At 41.1% G+C, this 16397-nt stretch overlaps 1 protein-coding gene across 2 annotated transcripts in view; it reads right to left on the bottom strand.

Moving 5' to 3' along the window:
* The window catches only part of ARHGAP28 (Rho GTPase activating protein 28), a 203347-nt gene that overhangs the window by 147030 nt on the left and 39920 nt on the right, over positions 1-16397 (bottom strand). The window contains exon 1 of one of the 2 annotated variants that reach the window (XM_060200705.1): positions 12145-12419. The exons of the other annotated variant lie outside the window; for it this stretch is intronic. The gene's annotated coding sequence lies outside the window, so the exon portion shown is untranslated. Of the gene's footprint in view, positions 1-12144; positions 12420-16397 lie in introns of those variants that run through there. 2 annotated transcript variants of the gene reach the window in all.

Genomic DNA, 16397 nt, shown 5'->3' on the forward strand with positions numbered 1-16397 from the left:
CACAGCTGTAAACAGTGCTATTGTAGTAAGTTTAATTCACTTTGCGACGAATAATAATCAAAATTAGCTTTACTTTGATCCGTTTTGTGTTAATTTTCCTGAGTGGTAGAAGATAGGAAGGAGTATAATGCCATACTATTATAAAAAAAGAGAAGTAATAATATCTTTAAAGGGAAAGGGAGGGAGGGAGGGAGAGAGGAAGGACCCAGAAGGAAATAAAGGTATGCTGAGGCGTGAGGAGAAAACCCTCACCAGCCCATAGCATAGCTGCTTCTGACACAGAAGAAAATAATATCCCCCTTAACAAATGTTTTAAGAGCACAATGGTTACCACACCCTGAGCTGAAAATAAGATACAAAAGGAAGCAAAGCTAGGCAGACATAGGCTCTGCCCTTACAAAGATTACTGTCTGAAGGGAGACCAGTCATAGTCACAAGCACAAAATGGTGATGATGGGGGGGTGGGGGGGTGGCAAATAGCATATTGGTTATGCAAACAGACTCTTGTGCCTGAGGCTCCAAAGTCCCAGGTTTGATCCCTAGCACCAACATAAACCAGAGCTGAGCAGTGCTCTGGTTTAAAAATTAAATAAATAAAAATTAATGAATAAATAAATAAATAATATGGGATGATCCCACTGACAGACAGAAGCTGAAAAATAAGAACAGAAAGGAAATCACTAAGCAGAACTTGGACTGGAGTTGGTGTCTTGCACCAAAGTAAAAGACTCTGGGGTGGGGGTGGGGGTGGAACATGACGGCAGAGGAGGACCTAGTGGGGGTTATATTGTTACGTGGAAAAACTAGGAAATGTTATGCATGTACAAACTGCTGTGTTCCAACTGTAAACCATTAATCCCTCAAGAAAGGAAAGGAAAGGAAAGGAAAGGAAAGGAAAGGAAAGGAAAGGAAAGGAAAGGAAAGGAAAGGAAAGGAAAGGAAAGGTAAGTCTGGGGCCAGGCAGCGATGCACCTGGTCAAGGACACACTACAGTGCACAGAGACCCAGGTTCAAGCCTCAATGCCTCAGCTGCAGGGGGAAAGCTTCATGAGTGGTGAACCAGAGCTTCAGGTGTCTCTCTCCCTCTCAATTTCTCTCTGCCTTTATCCAATAATAAATTAAATTAAATTAAAAATAAAATAAAATAACCTCCTTAAAAAAAAAAAAAAAAAAAAGGTGATGCCAACCGCTGTGAGTGAAGGATTCCCTGAAGAAAAGCCAGATGATGACATGTAGCCAGAACATCAGAGGCAGCCCAGTAGGGGGCAGGTAGGTGAGGAGCATCTGAGCAACTTAAAAAAGAGCAGGAGAGATGTCACTGGGTCTTATAACCCTGTGCAGGATTGCATGCATTAGCATTTAGTTGTTAAAGATAATTCTAGAGGGAGTCGGGCGGTAGCGGAGCAGGTTAAGCGCATGTGGCACAAAGCACAAGGACCTGCGTGAGGATCCCAGTTGAAGCCCCTGGCTTCCCACCTGCAGGGGAGTCACTTCACAGGCAGTGGAGCAGGTCTGCAGGTGTCTGTCTTTCTCCCTCTCTGTCTTCCCCTTCTCTCTCCATTTCTCTGTCCTATCCAACAATCACGACATCAATAACAACAACAATTAAAAAAAAACAAGGGCAACAAAAAGGAAATAAATATTTTTTTAAAAAAGATAATTCTAGAAAAGTCAGGGAAACAGCCCAGTAATTATGTAAGACTTTCATATCTGAGACACCTAGATCCCAGGTTTAATATATAAAAATCCTACAGACTACAAATGGTTAACGATGGAGTTATTACAACTACTCATGAGGAAACTTACCAACTTCAATGTAACAGAAAAATTCCTTGAATCATATTGAGTACTAAAACTGAAAACAGCAGCAGAAGTGCAATCGATTTTATTAGTGAAATGAAACTGATAATCTAAGTCCTCCCATAAACAAAGTTCCGGCCCACTAGTAGTGCAGTGGGTTAAGAGCAGGTGGCGCAAAGCACAAGGACCAGCCTAAGGATACCGGTTCAAATCCCCGGCTCCCCACCTGCAGGGGAGTCGCTTCATAGGCAGTGAAGCAGGTCTGCAGGTGTCTGTCTTTCTCTCCTCCTCTTTGTCTTCCCCTCCTCTCTCCATTTCTCTCTGTCCCATCCAACAACAATGACATCAATAACAACAACAACAATAAGAAAACAACAAGGGCAACAAAAGGGAATAAATAAATAAATAAAAAGCAAAGTTCAGGCCCAGGTGGCTTCTCTGATACTCTGAAGTATTTGAAGAAGAAACCGTACAAAACCTGTGTAGAATATAGAAAGAAGGAAGTCCCCATTCTTAAAAAAAAAAAAAAATTATTAATTATTTAATATTGACTTACAAAATTATGAGATAACAGGGTATAATTCCATGCTGTTTCCACAACCAGAGTTCTGGATCCCCAGTCCCTCCACTGGAAGCTACAGGAGTTCTCCCAAGACTGCAGATATGGGAACTATAACTATTCTTTCTTTCTTTTTTTGTTTTTAAGTGTTTATTCCCTTTTGTTGCCCTTGTTCTTTTATTATTATTGTTGTTGTTGTTGTTGTTACTGATGCTGTTGTTGTTGGATAGGACAGAGAGAAATGGAGAGAGGAGGGGAAGACAGAGAGGGGGAGAGAAAGACAGACACCTGCAGACCTGCTTCACCGCCTGTGAAGCGACTCCCCTGCAGGTGGGGAGCTGGGGGCTTGAACCGGGATCCTTATGCCGGTCCTTGCGCTTTGTGCCACGTGTGCTTAACTCTCAGCGTTACTGCCCGACTCCTATAACTATTATCTCTAAAACTATCTTTGGGTTCCTCTTTAAAATTTTTTTTTTAAAGATTTTATTTATTTATGAGAAAGACAGGAGGAGAGAGAAAGAACCAGACATCACTCTGGCACATGATCGCCGGGAATCAAACTCAAGACCTCATGCTTGAGAATCCAAAGCTTTATCACTGCGCCACCTCCCGGACCACTTTGGGTTCCTCTTTATTGAACAAAAATATTGTATATATTTGCCTATTCCCCCCCCCCCCATTGTCCTGTCTTCTCTCCAAGTCACTCACACACCTATTACTATCTCTGAATATCCCTCTATCCCTCCCTTTTTCTTGTTCTCTCTTGAGGTCCTGATAGGAGCTGGAGCTCAGAACCCTCTGGTCATGTCAGCAGGGGTCTAATTGTACACAGTTCCTGTCACCTGAGTTCTGAATCCCTGATCTCTACTTTGCAAACCACTGCAAGTTCTCCCATGCAGACGTGGGCTTTTTTTTTTTTAAAGAATCTCAGTATTTTTTAATTTTTTAAAGATTTTATATATTTATTTATATTTGTTTATTTATGAGAAAGAGAGGAGACAGAAAGAACCAGACATCACTCTGATATATGTGCTGCTGGGGATTGAACTCAGGACCTCATGGTTGTGGGTCCAATGTTTTGTCCACTGTGCCATCTCCCAGACCATGACAATGGGTTAACTATCATCTCTACGAGTATCTGTCCAGATCTGTACATGATCGCCCCCGTTTTCTTCCAGGTCAGTCCCCTCTCCCCCTCCAAGCCACACATGACCCTATTACTACATCCAAATGTCCCTCCCTTTTTCCTCCTCTTACTCTGGGTCCAGATGGAGCTGGAGTTCAGAGCCCTCTTATCCTTCTTCCTATCACCTTCTCCCCCACTGACAGTCTGGACCAAAACTGTTTTGAGGTGCAGAAGGTGGGAGGTCCGGCATTGGTAACTGCTTCTCTGCTGGACTTGGGCACTGGCTGGTCGATCCGCACCCCCAGCCTGTTTCTATCTTTTCCTAGTGGGCCTTCTCTTTGTTTCTCTCTCCCCTACTTTGCTCCCTATTTCTCTTATCTCTATTTGAAAAAGAAAAGGGGAAAATCGGTCACTGGGAGCAGTAGAGTTGCCGTGCAGGCACAGAGCATCAGCAGTAACCTTGGTGTCAGAAAATAAACGGGAGTCGGGCGGTAGCGCAGCGGGTTAAGCGCACGTGGCGCAAAGTGCAAAGACCGGCATAAGGATCCTGGTTCAAGGCCCCGGCTCCTCACCTGCAGGGGAGTCGCTTCACAGGCGGTGAAGCAGGTCTGCAGGTGTCTGTCTTTCTCTCCCCCTCTCTGTCTTCCCCTCCTCTCTCCATTTCTCTCTGTCCTATCTAACGATGGCATCAATAACAACAATAATAACTACAAGAATAAAACAACAAGGGCAACAAAAGGGAATAAATATTTAAAAAAGAAAAGAAATATGCACATGTGTGTGTGTAGAATGTTACTATTTTCCTCCTTGAAGTTTTATCTGTACAAAGTGCACTAAGAGTAGATACAGAAATTTTAATGAAAATAACTCCTAATGAGTGGGCCAGTTCTACTTCTTCTAGCGTTTGCCCTTCTTCCGTAGCCAGTCAACAGCGTCAGGCTGAGCCTGATGTCAAGTTTCGAGACCTCCTTTGAATCTGGAGAGGTGGCAGTCGTTGACTATGTGGGTCATAGTCTGTCTGGAGCCGCAGGAGCAGTTCGGGTCGTCTCTGGCTCCCCAGCGATGGAACATAGCGGCACACCGGCCATGGCCTGTTCGATAGCGATTGAGGAGGGCCCAGTCATAACGTGCTAGGTCAAAGCCGGGTGGACGCTCGCAGGGGTCTGTGATGAGGTGTTTGTTCTTTACCTCAGCTGACTGCCAACTCTGTTTCCAAGAGTCTGGAACAGAGAAGTTCAGTGTAGGCGTAGGGGACCAGATTGGGTGACGAGACGTCAAGCGTTGGACAGGGTGGGCGAAGATATCCGCGTATATTGGCAGGTCCGGTCGAGTGTAGACGTGGGAAATGAACTTAGATGATGCCGCATCCCGACGAATATCTGGCCAGTAAGATACATGTACACAGAACACATGTGCATGTATCCTCAATGTGCTGTAAATGACTTGAACTGATGCAGAGAAGAACTTCAGTCACAATTTTCATTGATCAGACACATATCTGAGTACTTTCCTACAAGCCAGACATCATGTGTAGCTGCCTGAGACTCATCAGAAAACACGGCAAAGAACCCATACTTATGAGGTTAACTGCAGTGATGAAGTGATAATAAATTAGGACAACAAAGGCATAATAAGCCATTTAGTGTCTAAGAAGGCAGCAGGAGTCATGGAAATGAGAAGAGACCATGACAATCAGATGGGGAGCAGAAACAGAAGGCACCGAGTCCCTTTATTAAGCAAGGCTGTTAAGAGCTCCACTAGAAAAGTAGGTCTGAGGGGCCAGGTGGGAGCACAGCGGGTTAAGCGCACGTGACGCAAAGCACAAGGACCGGCATAAGGATCCCGGTTCGAGCCCCCGGCTCCCCACCTGCAGGGGAGTCGCTTCACAAGTGGTGAAGCAGGTCTGCAGGTGTCTGTCTTTCTCTCTCCCTCTCTCTGTTTCCCCACCTCTCTCCATTTCTCTCAACAATAATAATAACAACAACAAAGGCAACAAAAATGGGAAAAATGGCCTCTAGGAGCAGTGGATTCGTAGTGCAGGCACCAAGCCCCAGAGATAACCCTGGTGGAAAAAAAAAAAGAAAAAGAAAAGAGGGGGTGTACAATTTTTGTTGTTTATAAAAAAAAAAAAAAAACTTCAACAGTTTCTGGTCAGAGGGGAGACAGCATAATGGTTGAGAACAGATTCTCATACCTGAGAGTCCCAGGTCCCAGGTTCAGTCTCCCGTACCACCATAAGCCAGAGCTGAACAGTGCTCTGGTAAAGAAATGATAATAACAGTAATACACAATAATAAAATAAAAAATGTATAGCTTTGACAGTTTCTGCTAAAACTAATAAAATAAATCTCAGTGGCATTTCTAGAGAAACATTAGGTTTCATACATGAGACAATCAAAGGAAACCTTAGCTGCTGCTAAGCTTCCAGCTGCTGTATTTTCTGTTTACTTATAATATTTTTATTATTAACAATAATATTATCAATATCAACTAGTGATTCTATTGCACTTTCCACATGATAATCATTTATTCATGGACAAAAGAAAATCATCCTCACAAGTGTTAAAACTGTAGCTTTTTTTTCACCTGAAAAAATGACAAGATTTGTAATATTTTTTAAAGAATTTATTTTTTTATTCATGAGAAAGATAGAAGGAGAGAAAGAACCAGCCATCACTCTGGTACATGTGCTACCGGGGATCGAACTCAGGATCTCATGCTTGAGAGTCAAGTGTCTTAGCCACTGTGCCATCTCCTGGACCACAACAGATTTGTATTTTTAAAAACCCTATACAGTAAGGGCTAAAAATTCCAAATACCCTAGAATAGCAAGAGGGTGTAAAGTAACAGTACTTGTTTAATTCAGGTTAAATCACGGCTAACTAATAGCCTTAATTACAAGCAAACATTTTGATAGATTTTAGAATGTATTGAGGTTTCAACCACGCTTGTTTGTGTGGCTGCGTGAAGGAAAAGTCTGGAAGGCAAACTATATTTTCCTTGGTAATACAAACACTCCTGAAACAATCACAGGTAACAACAGAGGAAAAGAAAAAGGAAAAAAAAAAAAAAGATTATCAGGAGGAGATGTGCTCTGAATCCCCAAAGCAAACAGCTCTTGTTTACTGTAAGCTGTGACAAGCCAGCTCTATCAGCTGTTCTGCGCCAATGATGATGAACTCAAGTGCACAGTGAGACCACTATTAGGTCACAGAATGATTGCTGCTTTTTTGCTGTACTTCTACTAAAACTTGATTTTATTGCTCGTCTTCAACAGCTCTTGGACTTGGGCAGTAAACAGCGTTGGGTCATCTTTCAGTAATGATGACAGGGAACAAATGATGCAGCCTAGTAAGTGGAGTCTGTATTCCTTAATCCTACATAGATCCAGCAACGAAGAGAAACAAAAACACGCATGATTCTCCATGAATAAGTCAAAAACATGACTTCCTTTCCCTAGAAATTATACCTTTCACTCTACTTATCAGTCATCAATAATACAAAACCTTTTTTATTTCTCTTGTGCTGTATTTCGTCTATCGGGGAGCCAAAGCACAGTCTACGATTCCATCAAGAGATAGACTCAAGATGTCACACATACCAGGATTAAAATAATGATGGTAACAGACAAAGATTTCAAGCAGGTATTAAGTGCTGATTAGCGCTCTAAGTGCTATGTATATATGGACTAATTTCATACCCAGGAGCATCCTGTGAGCCTGTGCTACTTCTACTGTCATTTTACAGGTGAAGAAACGGAAGCACAGACAGGTTATGCAACTTGGCCGGGAGCGCGCAGCCAGGTTCCTGACAGTGTAGAAGGATCCGACAGGGCAAATAATTGGTCACAGTACTACAGAGAGGTTAAGTAACTGGCTCAGGAGTACACAGTCTGCCTCTGATACAGCAACCTTGAAGAATAAATTCTCTGGTGTGTCAGTTGTTACCTCTGCTTTCACAGTTCAGGAATTTGCATTTTTCCAAGTCTTTTACTTCTATGAATGACTTGTTTGTTTATTTCTGTGTATATGATAGGCTGAATCAAAAAAGCAACAATGTTTCTGTGAGATTTTCAAGTTGCCAGGATGAAAAGCCTTGTCAGTAGTATAGTAGCTGGCTCCCAAGGTGGCAAGCACCTTTGCAAACAGCATTTGAGAAGCATACTGAGCTGTGGTTAATGTAGAGGGTCTCTCTTCCTCTAGCCTACAGGTTTAAAAAAAAAAAAATCGATTCAGCTCTAAAAACAAACCCTACATCCAGGCTGGAGAAAGATGCAGCATCCATTTACATAATCTTGTCCTGTTAACTTAGACAAAAGAATTATCAGGGGAAGTCGAGGGGTAGCGCAGCGGGTTAAGCGCACGTGGTGCAAAGCGCAAGGACCGGCACAAGGATCCCGGTTTGAGCCCCTGGCTTCCCACCTGCAGGGGAGTCGCTTCACAGATGGTGAAGCAGGTCTGCAGGTGTCTATCTATCTCTCCTCCTGTCTGTCTTCCTCTCCTCTCTCCATTTTTCTCTGTCCTAACAATGGCGACATCAATAACAACAATAAAACAAAAAAATAAATATCAGTTCATGTACATTCTTTAAACAGAAGACCTTGAAGGAAAGGTAGTTACTAGATGATGCTTATTCTGTGGCGAGCAAAAGGCTAAGTATTTATTGTGTGCCTTGGACAAACACCATGCTCGGCTGTTCTCATATCATCAAGTTAAGTCTGACAACATAGCTCAAAGGTAAGAGTCTTCCTATTTCACAGGACTAGAGCGGGGCCACGCGGTTAGGCACCACCAGTCCAGTGCTCAGGTTCAAGCCCCTGGTCCCCACCTAGGGGAAGCTTCACAAGTGGTGAAAGCACTGTTGCAGGTGTCTCTCTCTCTCTCTCTTTCTCTTTACCTATCTCTTCCCTCTCAATTTTTCAGTCTCTATCCAATAATAAATAAAAATATTTTTAAAAAATCAAATAAAAGGACTGGAGGATGAAAGGGATCAAGTAAATTGCCTGAATAAATGCAAACAGGACATCACAGTTCTGTCAGACTCTTATCATACCCATACTGCCCCCGCGCAGCTCTCTCGCCTCTTACAAATATCTCTGTAAGAGACCATCTATTTCCCTTGACATGCTAGGCTGTATTACGGTGGAGGGTTGGTCTCTGGGCTGAGACTGCCTAGTTGAAAGCTTAGTGTTGTTGACAACTAAGCAAGTAAACTGGAGCCAACAATATGACCTCCACGTGTCTGTTTCCCCTACCACAGGTGATACTAGGAACGGCATAGTAATGCAGTGAATATTAAGTCAATCTCTATATGCAATTGCTTAGATAGGGAGTCAGGCGGTAGCGCAGCGGGTTAAGCGCAGCGGGTTAAGCGCAGCGGGTTAAGCGCAGCGGGTTAAGCGCAGGTGGTGTGAAGCAAGGACCAGCGTAAGGATCCTGGTTCAAGCCCCTGGCTCCCCACCTGCAGGGAGTCGCTTCATAGGCGGTGAAGCAGGTCTGCAGGTGTCTATCTTTCTCTCCCCCTCTCTGTCTTCCCCTTCTCTCTCCATTTCTCCTTGTCCTATCCAACAACAACATCAATAACAACAACAATAACTACAACAGTAAAAAAAAAAAAAGGCCAACAAAAGGGAATAAATAAAAATTACAGAAAATAATTGCTTAGATAATACACATGTCCTTTTTTAATATTATTAAGGCATCTCTCTGTTAACAATATAAACTCCTTTTAAGGTCTACATCTGAAGGCAAACCTAGTGTATACCGGTGTCTTGCACAATACCAGTTGCAAAACTGCTGTTTCCATACAGTTTGATAGAGATGATTGTCTAGGCTAAATGACTGGAATCAAAAATTATCAGGGCTGGGTGGCGATGCACCACATGCAAGGACCCGGGTTCAAGTCTCTGCTGGGAGGAAAGCTTCAGGAGAAGTGATGCAGAATGCCCTTTCCATCCCCCTTCCTTTCCAACTTCTCTCTGTCTTATCAAAAATAAACACAAAACCGGATACAGCAGTATATTAAAAAGATTTGTTCATCATGACCAAGTGGAGTTTATCCCAGGCAATGCAAGGTTGGTCTAATATACGTAAATCAATCAATGTGATCCACCACATCAACAAAAGCAAGACCAAAAACCACATGGTCATATCAATAGATGCAGAGAAAGCCTTTGACAAAATACAACATCCCTTTATGATCAGAACACTACAAAAAATGGGAATAGATGGAAAATTCCTGAAGATAGTGGAGTCTATATATAGCAAACCTACAGCCAACATCATACTCAATGATGAAAAAATGGAAGCATTTCCCCTCAGATCAGGTGCTAGACAGGGCTGCCCACTATCACCATTACTATTCAACATAGTGTTGGAAGTTCTTGTCATAGTAATCAGGCAGAGTAATGAACTAAAGGCATACAGACTGGAAGAGAAGAAGTCAACCTCTCCCTATTTGCAGATGACATGATAGTATACATAGAAAAACCTAAGGAATCCAGCAAGAAGCTTTTGGAAATCATCAGAAAATACAATAAGGTGTCAGACTACAAAATTAACATTCAAAAGTCAGTGGCATTCCTCTATGCAAACACTAAGCTAGAAGAAATTGAAATCCAGAAATCAATTCCTTTTACTATAGCAACAAAATAATAAAATATCTAGGAGTAAACCTAGCCAAAGAAGTGAAAGACTTGTATACTGAAAATTATGAGTCACTACTCAAGGAAACTGAAAAAGACACAAAGAAGTAGAAAGATATTCCATGTTCATGGGTTGGTAGAATTAACAACATCAAAATGAATATACTACCCAGAGCCATCTACAAATTTAATGCTATCCCCATCAAGATCCCAAGTACATTTTTAGGAGAATAGAAAAAATGCTACAAATGTTTATCTGGAACCAGAAAAGACCTAGAATTGCCAAAACAATCTTGAGAAAAAAGAACAGAACTGGAGGCATCACACTCCCAGATCTCAAATTGTATTATATGGCCATTGTCATCAAAACTCCTTGGTACTGGAACATGAATAGACACACTGACCAGTGGAATAGAACTGAGAGCCCAGAAGTGAGCCCCCACACCTATGGACATCTAATCTTTGACAAAGGGGCCCAGACTATTACATGGGGAAAGCAGAATCTCTTCAACAAATGGTGTTGGAAACAATGGGTTGAAACATGCAGAAGAATGAAACTGAACCACTGTATTTCACCGAATACAAAAGTAAATTCCAAGTGGATCAAGGACTTGGATGTTAGACCACAAACTATCAAATACTTAGAGGAAAATATTGGCAGAACTCTTTTCTGCATAAATTTTAAAGACATCTTCAATGAAACAAATCCAATTACAAAGAAGACTAAGGCAAGTATAAACCTATGGGATTACATCAAATTAAAAAGCTTCTTCACAGCAAAAGATACCACTACCCAAACCAAGAGACCCCTCACAGAATGGGAGAAGATCTTTACATGCCATACATCAGACAAGAGTTTAATAGCCAACATATATAAAGAGCTTGTCAAACTCAACAACAAGACAACAAATAACCCCATTCAAAAATGGGGGGAGGACATGGACAGAATACTCAACACAGAAGAGATCCAAAAGGCCGAGAAACACATGAAAAAATGCTCCAAGTCTCTGATTGTCAGAGAAATGCAAATAAAGACAACAATGAGATACCACTTCACTCCTGTGAGAATGTCACTCATCAGAAAAGGTAACAGCAGCAAATGCTGGAGAGGGTGTGGGATCAAAGGAACCCTCCTGCACTGCTGGTGGGAATGTCAATTGGTCCAACCTCTGTGGAGAACAGTCTGGAGAACTCTCAGAAGGCTAGAAATAGACCTACCCTATGATCCTGCAATTCCTCTCCTGGGCATAGATCCTAAGGAACCCAACACATCCATCCAAAAAGATCTGTGTACACATATGTTCTTAGCACAATTTGGAATAGCCAAAACCTGGAAGCAACCCAGGTGTCCAACAACAGATGAGTGGCTGAACAAGTTGTGGTCTATATACACAATGGAATACTACTCAGCTGTAAAAAATGGTGACTTCACTGTTTTCAGCCGATCTTGGATGGACCTTGAAAAATTCATGTTAAGTGAAATCAGTCAGAAACAGAAGGATGAATATGGGATGATCTCACTCTCAGGCCGAAGTTGAAAAACAAGATCAGAAGAAAAACAAAACAAACAAGTCGAACCTGAAATGGAATTGGCGTATTGCACCAAAGTAAAAGACTCTGGGGTGGGCGGGTGGGGAGAAGACAGGTCCAAGAAGGATGACAGAGGACCTGGTGGGGATTATATTGTTATATGGGAAACTGGGGAATGTTATGCATGTACAAACTATTGTACTTACTGTTGAATGTAAAACATTAATTCCCCAATTAAAAAAAAAGAAGAAAAAAAACAAGGTGACAAAAGGGAGTAAATACATAAATATTTTTAAAAAAAACAACAAAGGCAACAAAATGAATAAATATTTTTAAAAATTTTAAAAAAAATAAATAAACACATAAATAAATACCCTCTGGCAGTAATCTATCCTGCAGGTACTGAGCCCCAGCGATAACTCTAGTGGCAATAACACAAGTGAAACTAAAATGGTTCTTAAAATAGCTAATCAGGCTTTCAGTTACCTGAGCTGATACTGCGTCTCCCACAGCAGATCCCACTGTGGGCAGCCTGGTCTCTCCACTACAGCAGTGGCATCAGCCTTCAGAAATTCCTGGGCACAACAGAAGCCCTTTTGTACCTGCTACTCCCTCTTAGCAGATTAACTCTTCTTCAGATCTAATTCAAAAAAAAAAAAAAAAGAATTTTTTTCAATAAACCCCTTTAACTCATTATAAACTGCAACCACCCCCATCCTATGCCCAACACCCCTTAAACGAACCTACACACCTTGACCTCTCCCATAGAATTTACCACAATGCTGTATATATGAACTCAATTTTAGCTTATTTGTTTTACGTGCATTCTACCCCCTGGAATATAATCATCACGGTGGCAGAAATTATTGTCTGTTTTGTACACGGTCATGTCCTCGACCTCAGGAAGAGGGTCTGACACACCATAAGGCGTATATGTATATGTATATGATGTATATGATGTATATGTATGTATATGTGTATGTATATGTATATGATGTATATGTATGTGTATGTATATGATGTATATGTATATGATGTATATGTATGTGCATGTGTATGTATATGATGTATATGTATGTGTATGTGTATGTATATGATGTATATGTATGTGTATGTGTATGTATATGATGTATATGTGTGTGTATGTGTATGTATATGATGTATATGTGTGTATGTATATGATGTATATGTGTGTATGTGTATGTATATGATGTATATGTGTGTATGTGTATGTATATGATGTATATGTGTGTATGTGTATGTATATGATGTATATGTGTGTGTATGTGTATGTATATGATGTATCTGTATGTGTATGTATATGATGTATCTGTATGTGTATGTGTATGTATATGATGTATATGTGTGTATGTATATGATGTATATGTGTGTATGTGTATGTATATGATGTATATGTGTGTATGTGTATGTATATGATGTATATGTGTGTATATGTGTATGTATATGATGTATCTGTGTGTGTATGTGTATGTATATGATGTATCTGTATGTGTATGTGTATGTATATGATGTATATGTGTGTATGTGTATGTATATGATGTATATGTGTGTATGTGTATGTATATGATGTATATGTGTGTATGTGTATGTATATGATGTATATGTGTGTATGTGTATGTATATGATGTATATGTGTGTATATGTGTATGTATATGATGTATATGTGTGTGTATGTGTATGTATATGATGTATCTGTATGTGTATGTGTATGTATATGATGTATCTGTATGTGTATGTGTATGTGTATGTACATGATGTATATGTGTGTATATGTGTATGTATATGATGTATATGTGTGTATGTGTGTATGTATATGATGTATACGTGTGTATACGTGTATGTATATGTATCTTAGTGGCAGAGAACCATTAGCTTGTACTTTACTGTACATTCCTATTCTAATTTCATGTGAGTCTGTATGTAGAAATACAAGATGCTAGAAAATAATGAAAGAGCTGATGTGTGGCTAATGGGAGAGGAATGAGGTGCTGGTGAAATAGAAATGTCCCTTTTCCAGAAAGCCACTAATCTTGTGTAACATTAAGATGGGATTTTCATTCCTCTGCTGCATCTACCTACAGTCACAGGAAGTAGAAATACTTGTTTTATAGGAAGAAAAGAAAGAAAGGAAGGAAGGAAAGAGAGAGAGAGAGAGAGAGAGAGAGAGAAAGAAAGAAAGAAAGAAAGAAAGAAAGAAAGAAAGAAAGAAGGAAAGAAAGAAACAAAGAAAGAAAGAAAGAAAAAGAGTGGGGGTGGATAGCATAATGGTTATGCCAAGAGACTCATGCCTGAGGCTCTGAAGTCCCAGATTCAATCCCCCGCACCACCATAACCCAGAGCTGAGCAGTGCTCTGGTAAAAAGAAAAGCAACCAGCCCTTCCCCTCCATAAACTCATGCGGTAAGAAATATTATCAGCATTCTCTTTGTCTGGCACTTAGGCTGGCTTTACATTTCAACAAAGTTAAATGTGTTTTTCTTTTTCATCAGCAAAAATACAGCCCTCTATATGCTGGCATTATAACCCTAGATGTTATCTACTTCCAAACCCTAGGGGAATTCCTACAATTTTACCTCTCTCTCTGAGAGCGTTACTTTATTAATCTAGACATGAAAGTATTATGATGAGACAGAAAACCTTAATAAGCTGTTTTCTTTGCAGATCAGAAAACAAGATAGATCACATTATGCAGGGCCCTTTCACATACGCAGCACACACACTGGCACAGCAGGTCCGTCCACACACTTATTACATCTGATATCATACACAGAAAACCCGCAGTAATCAGGACCTTTGAAAGGGAGTGCTCAGCTTCTCGTACTTTTGTCCCTTTTCTTCTTTTTTTTTAATCCAAATTGCATATATCTTCTCCAAACCCTACCCAGTGTCAACAACTTACTAAGTTCCTTACTACTTAGAGTTAAATATTCATTTGTAGGGTGTAGTTAGCATCTGCATTCCACATTACTTATTTACATATGTTTCTCCCTAGGAAATCAGCAACTAGAAGACAAGAAAATGACTTCTATATGCCAGAGTCTCAAATAGCATTTGGAACAAAGTTAAGTGTTCGGTAAATGCTGAGTTGAATTATTGAGTAGGATTCAAAATAAATGTGTTTCATAAAACAAAGTCATACCAAGTATAAGCCAAAAATAAGCTCTAGATTTAGACAGCATGTGGACTCAGAATATGGTTGTGCCCGTGTTTTGAAAGTCACTTTTGAAAATGATTCTTTTCTTCGAAAAGTTCTAATTAGTGTATCCAGAGAAGCGTCCGGTAGAATTAGCTGTGATTGCCGTAGGTAGGGCTTTCTCTCAGACCGCAACCACTGAACCACTGGCCGTGGCCTCTCCATGTCAACCGTGGGCAGCCTCCTCGGCCTCCCCAGGTCGGGGTCACCGTTCTAGCACAGCCTAACTCCTCCACTGCCTCATATGCTCTTCTCTCTCTTCCACTAGACGTGAAACCGAAGGTAGACATTGTCTTATTAACTTCACACCCCCAATGTCTGGAACATACTAAATGTGTAATAAATAATCACCCCCAAATCATAAAGAGAAGAGATGTCTGAATTTAACTTTTCAGTTCTGGTGGTCCGGGAGGTGGCGCAGTAGATAAAGCATTGGACTCTCAAGCAGGAGGTCCTGAGTTCATTCAATCCCTGGCAGCACATGTACCACAGTGATGTCTGGTTCTCTCTCTCCCTCTCTTCTATCTTTCTCATTAGTAAATAAATTGAATAATTTTTTAAAAATGAATTTTCAGTTCTAAACTAGCCTGCCCCAGCTCACACTGTGAGACCAGAACCTGGACACCACAGGCCTGTGAGCCAAGTTACAGGACCCTGGATTGTCAGAAAGGCCTTGAAATTCTAGAGAATGTGCCAACTGGCATTGCTCTGGATTTCAAACATCAAACAACTCGATAGTGGAGCTATCTACCTTTCATCTCACTGAAACTATTCACTCCTGCTCTTTTATGTCTACAAGGCGTCTTTCCACAGCCAAATTAAAACGTGCAGAGTTACATTTTATCATCCATATACTAAATTTCTGAAGAAAAAGTTTTGATAGAACAAAAGAGATGAGAAAGGGTCAAAGAGACACAGGGATACAGATGTGATAAGCACTGTCTCTTAACCATAGCTTATCTGATTTAGTACGTTCCTTCCTGGACCCCAAATAGAGAGATGCAAATGCAGGGTAAAGAAAATGAAAATTGGGGGTCGGGCAGTAGGGCAGCGGGTTAAGCGCAGGTGGTGCGAAGCACAAGGACTGGCGTAAGGATCCCAGTTCGACCCCCCCCAGCTCCCCACCTGCAGGGGAGTCGCTTTACAGGTGGTGAAGCAGGTCTGCAGGTGTCTGTCTTTCTCTTCCCCTCTCTGTCTTCCCCTCCTCTGTTGTTTTCGATGGGTTATGTTGTTTTCGCCGGGCGGGTAACAGAGGACCAGGGACTCATGGTTGAGCTGTAGGCAGTATCTCTTTATTCATGCAGGACGCAGCACAATCTAAGACGAGCTGAGCTAAACTCAAGGTACAGTACAATCTAAGACAAGCTGAGCTAAACTCAAGGTACAGTACTGTAAAACTCACAATGCTGTCTTTATATATACTTGCCAAGTAGGGTGGAAACAAGATGTGACATAGAGAGGGTGGAGAGAAAAGTGACTGGTAAAAATCAGAGTGTGACAAGGAAGGGGCGGAGCAGGCGAGAATC

The sequence above is a fragment of the Erinaceus europaeus genome, chromosome 10, assembly GCF_950295315.1.
Source record: "Erinaceus europaeus chromosome 10, mEriEur2.1, whole genome shotgun sequence".
NCBI lineage: Eukaryota > Metazoa > Chordata > Mammalia > Eulipotyphla > Erinaceidae > Erinaceus > Erinaceus europaeus.